We start from the raw sequence: 11188 nt of genomic DNA on the forward strand, positions 1-11188 counted from the left end.
AATGGTAGTGTTTTCCATGTGAACACAAGAGATTTTATCAAGGAAGTGTGTGCCAAATGTAGAGAATTGTATTTAGTGTTTTGTTAACTGGGTGGTTTAGAGTGGCAAAATTAGTGATAAGCAAGAAATGTGTTTGTCAGAATTGGTGTGAGATAAAATACACCAGTTTCAGGTTTTGGTCATTGTGTTTGAGGTTTGGATGTTAGTGTTAAAGCGAAAACCTGTAAACACTTAATTTATTTGTTGTTCGACCACTGGTTGGTTTTGTGGCGCTGTTCCGACTTTCAGGACTTCAGAAATCGACAGTTTGTCTTGCTTATGTCTTGCTTCCAGACAGTTTCTTTCTTCAAACTGATCACTGTTGTTTTCATTCTCGAACTGCTATCACAGAATACTGTATACTTTAGCTCCTACATAAACTAAGAAGGACACAGGTTAAAGTATACCATTCGTTCTTGAGATCACTTTAGTACGGAGCCCCCCTGGGGTCACATGGTAGGAAAAAAGTATTTGATGTGTGAATCCGTTCCCTCGGTTAAGTAAATCTGTTCCCTCGGTTTAGTAATTAGTTTGTTCGGTTTAGTAATTAGTTCCCTCGGTTTAGTAATTTGTTCCCTCGGTTTAGTAATTCTTATGGTTAGGGTTAGGCCCTACGAGCCAGAACGATCGCAAGGATTCTAACCCTAAACCTAACCCTAACCCTGACCCTAATCCTGGTAGGGCCTAACCCTAACCCTTGGGACCCCAGGGGGGGTCCATACTTTAGCCTTGTGAGAGGAAGGGGAATTAGCTCAAACACACAAAACGAGCGGCTCTTCAGATTTGCGATGACCCAACACTCGTTGTTGGTCAGTGGTCCACTGAACGAATACTACTGTGTATTTCCACCGTATTTCATATTTAGTAACATGTAAGCAAAAAACAAAGTTGTCAGAAGCAGGATTTGAACCCATGACTCCAGATGAGATTGCAACCTGAACCCAGTAACTAATATAGAGTTCTGTATATACCGTGGTAATATGATTCATTCGCGTATTATAATTATAATTTTTTACCGCGTAAAGGTTTGCCAAATTAACCGCGATCGTTAACGAATAAACTAATATTTCCCTTTTTAGCTTTGAGAACTTCTGAGAAGTACGGCTAAAACAAACCCTTTACTCTGAGTGTGTTGAGGGGAGACGATGGTAAATGCCTACTCTGGGGCAGGTGTGTGGGTGACATTGTGTATGTGTGTGTGTAAGCGTGCATGTATGATGTGTGTCCCCTGACCTGTTAGGCTCAGGCAAGTCGATGCTTATGTGTATCTTGGAGCGCAGCAGGCGCTTGATGGTCTGCTGAATCTCATCTGGAAAAGAGCAGGGAAGTTACTACAGTATATCATGAGGTCAAGGTACTGTGTGACATCACATTCATTTTACAGGCTGCACAGTTACCGTGGTGATTCTGCGTGGGTGACCTGGAAGATGATGTGATTCTGCATCTACAGTACCATCACAACTAACTTTGCTGAAGTGTTTATGGTTTATGCTGCATTCTGCGGTGGAGGAGGTCATAAATCTGACAGTTTGGCTTGTAACGAAAGATAAACTACTACTACGAATTAATTCTGCTAAAAGGTAATAAAATAAAAGGTATTATTGTGTACCAGAGTGTTTTGAAGAGACGGTAAGCCTCATCCTTTAGTGAGTTGTATCTACCTCTAATGACAATGTGCTGCATGTGCTGTGTTTTATCAATGAGTGTGTATGGAGGTGAGTGCGTGTAGTAGTAGGTCCTGTGGCTTTGGTGGTTTGTATTTCAGATCAACCAGTGCCCTTCACTGTGCAGCTGTCAGACCTGATGTATTACTTTACCTTACTCTCATTTCTGTGTGTATCGACAGCAGTTCTTTCCACAATGACATTTGTTATGCCCTTCATTTCAGGGCATAAAATGCCCTGCCTTCCCCCAGCCCCACTCCCTCCCTCCCTCCCTCTCTCACCCAGAAAAAAAGCACACTGGCGGTGGTAGACGAGGACTACGCCGTACTGGAGCTGGGAAGACAGGTAGAAGGAGTAGCGGGGCAGGGGGAGGCCTGGTTGGAGGCGAGACACCCACTCCATCCAGTCCATGATGTCATCACTAGGATCAACGTGACACATATCAGACACACACCCATCAAAGATTCTGATCTAAAGCACCAGTGTGTGACCTTCAGACCTGGGTATTGAAATCCTTTCAAATACTTGAGCGTTTACTTGAGCCTGTCTGGAGTCCCTGAATGGCATGATTTGCACTTTTGGGGATTATTCAACAATGGTTCAATTGCTCCAGGCGCCATCAGTCAAGCACAGATATTTGAAATATAACATGTGTAGGGATGCACGATATTATCGGCGCCGATATTGGGAAATTAATGTTATTAAATATGTATCGGTTTTATACATTTTAGCCGATATAGAGCCGATAATATGAAGCCGGAAATATTTCCGGTTCCGGTTGTCGCGCTCATGATGCTGCGCCTGCGTACAGCCACGCAGTGTAGAGACGAGAGCGAAACATGGCTGTGACAGATGGTCTGACTCTGTATCCATACGTAACATCATTCAGTATGAGTTCATATAGCTCGCTGGTAGTTTTATAATAACATTCAATTGTCCCATTTGTCTGACAGGTTAAGCGACGGTAGCTAGTATTGTTTTTCCAATGTTATTGTTTGACAGAAGTAGCAGCGAATAAACATGGTAGTGTGTGTAGGTTGCTAGACAGCAAAGTTAGCTTATTGTTATCAGCAACAGTAATAAAAGTCGTTATCTCGTGTCACATATCACACCGGCGATCTGCATAAAGCTGAGCCGGTGGTCAACCATGTGGTAGCTATCACCATGACGCCAGCAAACTAGCCGACACGTTAGCATCGTTAGTACTGTCGTTTGATATAGGCTGCGTTCGTAAATTCTCTCTGAGACCGCCGGAGCGCACAATGGGTTCAACGTCATAAAGGGACCAAGTAATCTGATTGGACGAGAGGCATTCCAAGAGTGCTGATCAGACTTCCAGAGCGAATTTACGAACGCAGCCACTAGCCAGATAGCTATACCGTCGCTAAACCTGTCAGACGAGACCGTTGTCTGGGAAAATGGGACAATTGAATGTTATTATAAAGCTACCAGCGAGCTATATGAACTCATACTGAACGATGTTACGAAAACATGCACATTTTGTTTTCCCATGTCAGTGCAATTTATTTTTAATTCTTATGCAAAACGTTTGATGGGCTTTATCACAACATCCTCATGCACTAAAAGTAGCATAGACCAGCCCTTTCAGTTGCTTTATTAAGCATACTATGCTAGCCTACTATGTGCCTTGTGTCATTCTGTTTATCTGCAGACTAAGCAGCCATAGGCTTTTGGTTCTATAAAAGTCTTTATTTTTGTATTGACTGATGCACTTTATTTTTGACACTTTTTTTGATCTAATTACTCTTAGGTGAGCCTTTTTTGTTTTCATAAAAGGAGGCCAGATCTTGGCTAAAAAAAGCATTGTGCACTGTCTATAACAGATTTAGTTTGTTAGAGGAAATAATAAATGAACATTTGAAGAGTCAGAAGTGTTCTCTTTGTTGTGTTAACAATAGTGATGTAAGTTAGATTTGGTGAGATCACTATGGAATATTAAATCATCAATCTTTGCTCACTACATAGCCTTTCTTACCTTCAGGTGTGCATGAACTACAGGTTATCAACTGTGAAATTATATCGGTTCTCATATCGGTTATCGGCCACGAGAAGTGGGTAAACATCGGTTATCGGTATCGGTTGGAAAAAATGCATATCGTGCATCCCTAAACATGTGTTATTCAAACCTATGTCTGGTGGCCTCATGCTGTACTGTAAAGTCTGACACACAATGTACATCATTAAGCATTTAGCAGATGCCTTTATCCAAAGCGACTTACACAAATACATTTGTCTGAAGTAAGTGAATCATCTATGCATCAGTCATTACAAGAAAGTAATCTATGCTATGACCAGGGGCCATTGGCAGTTACAATGCAGGACAGGTAAGATGTAGTCTGAAGAGATCAGAAAGGTCTGTACAAGAATTAGTACTGCTGTGACAGAAGTTTCAATAAAACCATAATGCTAAATCAATACCTCGTATTCCCTCAGACAGTGGAGGGGATGGGGGGGTTTACATACCCTGTGTTCCCAACATTGACCATCAGAATCTCCCTGAGTGTTGGTTCCTTTTTGGTTCCTTTCATCGTGGCTGCCAACCTAAAACCACCCAGATGGAACAGCCAACAGCATTGTAACATCAGGGTTCTTCCCAAAGAATGTAACTATATTACATTACCTCAGAATACATTACCTCAGAATACATTACCTCAGAATACATTACCTCAGAATACACCAGGAACATCACATTAACTATGTTACATTACCTCAGAATACACCAACAACATCACATTAACTATGTTACATTACCTCAGAATACACCAACAACATCACATTAACTATGTTACATTACCTCAGAATACACCAACAACATCACATTAACTATGTTACATTACCTCAGAATACACCAGGAACATCACATTAACTATGTTACATTACCTCAGAATACCACCAACAACATCACATTAACTATGTTACATTACCTCAGAATACACCAGGAACATCACATTAACTATGTTACATTACCTCAGAATACCACCAACAACATCACATTAACTATGTTACATTACCTCAGAATACACCAGGAACATCACATTAACTATGTTACATTACCTCAGAATACCACCAACAACATGACATTAACTATATTACATTACCTCAGAATACACCAGGAACATCACATTAACTATGTTACATTACCTCAGAATACACCCGGAACATCACATTAACTATGTTACATTACCTCAGAATACACCAGGAACATCACATTAACTATGTTACATTACCTCAGAATACACTAGAAACATCACATTAACTATGTTACATTACCTCAGAATACACCAACAACATCACATTAACTATGTTACATTACCTCAGAATACACTAGAAACATCACATTAACTAGATGGAACAGCCAACAGCATTGTAACATCAGGGTTCTTCCCAAAGAATGTAAGCGGTATTACATACAAATACATATCCAGCTATTCCTCACAGGTTGAACTGAAAAGGTGCAGGCTTTAGTTTCCAGTTGAGTTATATGAGCTAGATCCCTTTCAGTGAGATTTTTATCAGAAGCTAGCTACAGAGGTAACTTGTTAGCATCAAGCTAAACTCTTAGCTAGCATGGACTTACCAAATGGTGGAAAAGTTGCGTCGTCGAACAACGTCTGGCAAAAACGGAATTTCGCTGGCCATTGTGGGGTTGAAACAGGGTTGCTCGGAATGAATGAATTGTTTAGGTTTGCTATTATATAATATGATTCTCCTCAGGAAAATCCGCGAGTGAGGAGATTCCCGCTGTTGACAAAGACTTACTACTGGTTATTACTGGTCCAATCAGCGATGAGATTACCTTCTGGTCCAATCAGATGTGAGATTACCTGTTTTGACCAATCGCCTTCCCTTAGATACAACAATCTAAATATCTGTGACTGTAACCAAAGTGATAATAATGTATACAACAGTTAGTTCCGACCAAGTAATTTGATTGGACAAGAGGCATTCCATGAGTTACGATATCCTACGATATAAGTCTTGATTAAAGGTGGTTTTTCTGTTGAGATGTTTGTGATTTGATTCACCAATGCATATTATGCCACAAATATCGTAATATAATTTTTCGTAATTGACAAAAACGTCACGTGATTTTATGGGTAGCTAGTAGCTACTGGTGCGTTGTCACGTGACAGGAAGTATAGTGAAGCGGTCACCAGCAAGATAGCATTGCAAGACTGTCACCAGCAAGATAGCATTGCAAGACTGTCACCAGCAAGATAGCATTGCAAGACTGTCACCAGCAAGCGAAATGACCCGAGTCGTGAGAGAGACTCGAGGACGGGGAGAGATCACAGCTGAGCTAGCTAACGTTAGCTAGTTAGCAATTGGAATTCAGTGCAAGAAACAAACCGCCGATGGACGACTCAGATCTGGACTTCGTAGTCCTCTGTTCCAAGTTGCTTAAACGAGTGCCCAGGAGAGCAGGCGAAACTGGGGAACAGAAGAATACCAAACCCCAGTCCTCGACTACGACCAGCGCTGGAGACCAAAACAAGAAGAAGAGGAGTCAGAGGAAAAGAGATGTTGTCACAGGTCCCAGGGTCGCTTTGGACAGTACATCTCATTCCGCGTCCTCTGCCGCCTGTCCTGAACTTAGCAGCCAGCTTTCCTCCAATACAGCCGATTCTAAACAAACAGTGGTTAATGGAAGTGTTGGAGACAATGGGTTATCGGCTGTGGAAGTGGCTGGGGGGTCCCCCACACGTGAGGACCTCATTGAGCGGGGACTGGGGGCGAAACAGAATGTGATCCACAGGATGCAGCAGTTCAAGAGAGTCCCTCCGATGATTATGCACAGTGAGCGAGACCAGCCTGCAGCAACAGAGTCAGAGACTGAGAATGACAATGGTCCAGCTACTCTAATGCCCCCGGATCCTGGTGAGATGCCATCAGTATAATTCTATTAGCACTCTGTTTCTACCCAACTTCAAGTTGTTTTTCAAATACAATGAGTTTGTTTTATATGCCTGTCTGACTGCATGCTTCTGTGTTTCTCTATAATTATTATAACCTTTATGCGTCCAGTTCCCTCCACCTCCTCAGCCACCCTGGATTCTGAGGGGGATGAAGCCCTAGCCCTCAGGCTGCAGGAGGAGTTGGACAGGGAGGCCAGAGTTCAGGCTCGGACCGTGGACCTGGAGGTAGAAGGCCTGTTCTTCTGTCAGCTCTGCCAGAGAGATTTGTCCGCCATGAACCCTGGGAGTCGTACACAGCACATCAACAACAAAACTTTTCATACATCATGTTCCTTTCAAAGTGCTAATAATACTAATAGTAGTAGGCCTACAGTAGTTGTAGGGGACGGGTAAACCCACGGAGCTATGATGACTGGAGGCAGGGTCCACATTACATCCACCGTGTTGCATTGGTATAGCCTGATATAAAGCCTATAGCCTATAAATAACGCCTCCCTCTCTTAGTGCCCTGGGAGTGACAGGGGAGCTGTTTCTATCAGCTGTCCCCCCATTGGGGTTTAGAAGGCAGGGAAGGCTTTGCAGTTTGACCCACAGACCTTCAACTCCTCTCTCTCCACCGTGATGCAAGCGGGTCGGTGGGGGTCTGGTCGGGCGGGGGCGGGGGTGGATGGACATCTATCACCTCGAGGCAGTGATTTGGCCGACTTTTGGTGTTAGGTCACCGTGCAAGGGTTGGGCCTACTCCAAGGCCTGTGTTAACGCCAGGTACAAATATTCCCCAAATACCCCCCAAGCAACACCTATTAGTGTGAATCTGGCTCAAGGGTCCACTTTTAATGTGTTAAACAAATGCTCATCTCCCAATGCTACTCTCGCCAGGTGAAGTCGTTTAGTTTGCAGGTGATTAGTGAACAGTGATACTCAGTTCTAATGTGTCCTCCTGGGTTTGGGTCAGGTCATGCTGTTCTAACCTAGATTATTACAGGGGGGGGGGGGGGGTCCGGAGCTGTGTTGATCAACTGTGTCTCCTTGCTTTTTTTTTTTTGTGATCAACTTTTTTTATTTTTAAACAACTCGACAACAAGACAGGTACATTATAGACAATAACGACACATACAACACGGCACAGTACAATAAAACAAGAACCGAAAATAAACCACAACAAAATTAAAATGACGACCTCCCACCCCCCCCCCACCCGGGATCCAGGCTATTCGCTACATCAAGTGGTTATACTAAGGATGGCAGAGAGGACAGATAAGTGCTCCAAACAGAGTGTACACTACCTAGGGTGGTTAGTCCTATACTGTATTTGAACAGTGTACACTACTTAGGGTGGTTAGTCCTACTGTACTTGAACAGATGTACACTACTTAGGGTGGTTAGTCCTACTGTACTTGAACAGAGTGTACACTACTTAGGGTGGTTAGTCATACTGTACTTGAACAGAGTGTACACTACTTAGGGTGGTTAGTCCTACTGTACTTGAACAACAGAGTGTACACTACTTAGGGTGGTTAGTCCTACTGTACTTGAACAGAGTGTACACTACTTAAATAAAAAAGAGAAACTGAACAGACGGGTGGTTGTCTAGGAGTAGAAGGTGAGGACAGACTGGTGGTTGCCCCGGACTAGCAGGACGGGGGGCAGGTTGTGGGACAGCGTCTCCAGCCAGGACATGTACAGACAGCTGGACACCGCGCCCTTCCTGGCCAGGGGCATGCTCCTGTAGGGTCAGAGGTCAACATCAGGCTCACAGCGACGGGAGACAACAGAGACTTTCACAACAGAGACATTCACAACAGAGAGTGTGTATCAGACTAGACTAGATTAGACTAGACTAGACTAGACTAGACCAACACCGAACTTAAGGAAACACTTGGCCAAATACCGAATACGAGTGCGTACAGAGAGTTATTTGCCAATTTTTGTACCATTGCATAAATAAAATAAATGTAGCTTTTTATTGATGCTTGTATGCTTATTCATGTAAAATGATAATTATCAGGATGATGTGTTTGAAATTGAATATACTTTATGTTACGTAATATTTCCTCATTTCATGAAAGATGTAAACATTGTGACAGCAGGGAACAGGTCATCAATCAAAATGATCGGGCTTTTATTTTGAAAACTGAAATACATTTAAACATTGTTGAAAATCACATAACACACTCGCTAGTCAAGCCAAACTACTGCAACGTAATGGATTGGGTGAGTAATCCCCATTGTTACCTAGTTAACTACAACACTACTTTACATTGTTACCTAGTTAACTAGAACACTACTTTACATTGTTACCTAGTTAACTACAACACTACTTTACATTGTTACCTAGTTAACTACAACACTACTTTACATTGTTACCTAGTTAACTACAACACTACTTTACATTGTTACCTAGTTAACTACAACACTACTTTACATTGTTACCTAGTTAACTACAACACTACTTTACATTGTTACCTAGTTAACTAGAACACTACTTTACATTGTTACCTATACATTATTACCCAAGGTTAAAATGTGAAAAGGCCAATTCTAATTCATGTGAAAGTCTGTGTGTGTGTGTGTGTGTGTGTCCAGGTCCCACTCTGTACCTCAGGCTGTCCGGGGGGAGTGGGAGGGGATGACAGTGATGGGGCCGTAGGGATCCCGCTGACACACACCCAGCTCTCTGCCAGTCACCCGCGCTGGACAAACACAGTGGCACACAGGTCAGAACACACCAGAACCAGAAGACCGACCCCATGTAGTCCTACAAGTGTCTAATGCCTGAGCTGAGCCCCAAACAGTGGTCCATCTTTGGTTGGACAACAAAGTTCTATTCTAAAATAAATAAGGTCAGCCCACTTTTCAGGGCCAAAAGTGAAGTGAAAAGTAAAGTCAGTCTTCCATTTACATTTTTGGAATTTAGTGGACACCTTTTTTGGTAATATACAGTTGAGAAACTGAACAGGGGGATTCAGAGGTTTAAGGAGGGACAGTTAAGGTGTAGCCTGAAAAGATGAAGTCTATGGCAGAAGATAGGGAGAGATTCTGCAATCCTGACAGCAATGGGGAGCAATCTTCAGATTTAAATCCAATTTAACACGCCATTATATGGCACTCTATCATCAATTCAGTCATTCAACTCCTCACCTAACAGTTGGAAGAACATTTGAGCTGCAGTACTGCGGTCTGCATCAGGGGGCAGCAGAGAATGGAAGTCCTCTTCCAATGACACCTTTCTGGAGAGGGAGATGAAGAAGAGGAGAGAGTGTTTATTATAGCATTGATAGTGGTTTACCTGTGGTTCTCTGATGAAGGGTGCTCGGTAGGGACGGGTTAGGTTGATCCATTTATCTATCAGTCAATCACGGACTTCCGCATCGATACAAAGATATCTAATCGACAAATCGAAAAAACCCATTACAAGTACTCAGTATTTGTGAGATTAAAAAATGCATGTGGCCGTGTTTTTTCATTCATTTAACAACCTCGCTGTTCATTCATCCCCTCTCAGTTGTTGCCATGGGCTATTGCCACTGCTCACGATAATGTTGTTCAATGTAAACTTTGCAATAGTAAATTCACATACCACCATTTTCAACTGTAATGCTTCAATACTTCAAAACAAAACACCCAGCGATCTCCAGTGATGCTGAGACACAGGCAAACTGACATGACTAACTTCACAGTTCAAACACAGACCTATGAAATGGTTATTTATTTTACATCGTGGACATAGATACGAGTTTGAATAAACAAGATAATTTAAGTCAGCATAAATATAGCATGCACGATCGATAAATGACATTTAGCATCCATCAACTAACTGATTGTGAAAAATGCAGTCGGACCCATCGACATTTACCTCAGCAGGCTCTCAGGGGTGAGCTCTGGCTCTCTCTCAGGGAGGTCGACACACTCCTCCACTATGTCCTCCATAGCTCCGTAGGCTATTCTATTGGAGCAACAACGTTATTAGTATTGAACTGCAAAGTTACTGTGACATTAGGCCAGGGGTCTAAAACAATGGGCACTTTGCTGTGGAGTGGCAGCAGCCAAGTACTTGACAGACCAAATGCATAAACATATACCAGTAATTGTGCTTTTAATCATTAAAAGCATGAATTGCTATTGGCAAAACAATCATTGTTTTAGAAGTTTCAGTAGTTTGGGTGACACATTGAAAGCATCGGTGAGGGTCAGGGTCTTAGTATGTTACATGACCAAATCTTTCAAATGTTATCATGTATGTATGCAAAAGATCTACTTGATGTGACCATTCTTCTCTGACGTCCAGGCATAACAGTGTGTGAGTGAAGTGTAACATTGTCCAAAGAAGTCAATGGGGTAGAAACACTAAGGGGTATACTAGTCTCTGAAACGGCATGGCTTGAGTTTTCTCCTAATTGGTCTTGGTGTATCACGGGGTCTGTCTGGTTGGGACACCACATATGTATGTGTGTGTTAAGACCGCACAGCCTCACGTCGTCAAGATGAAGTCCGCTATTGCAAGAGGAGATCTCAATATCCACGTACCTCTTCCACTGCTTATCCCAA

The sequence above is a fragment of the Nansenia antarctica genome (genome assembly GCF_963989245.1).
Source record: "Nansenia antarctica genome assembly, contig: SCAFFOLD_299, whole genome shotgun sequence".
NCBI classification, from domain to species: domain Eukaryota; kingdom Metazoa; phylum Chordata; class Actinopteri; order Argentiniformes; family Microstomatidae; genus Nansenia; species Nansenia antarctica.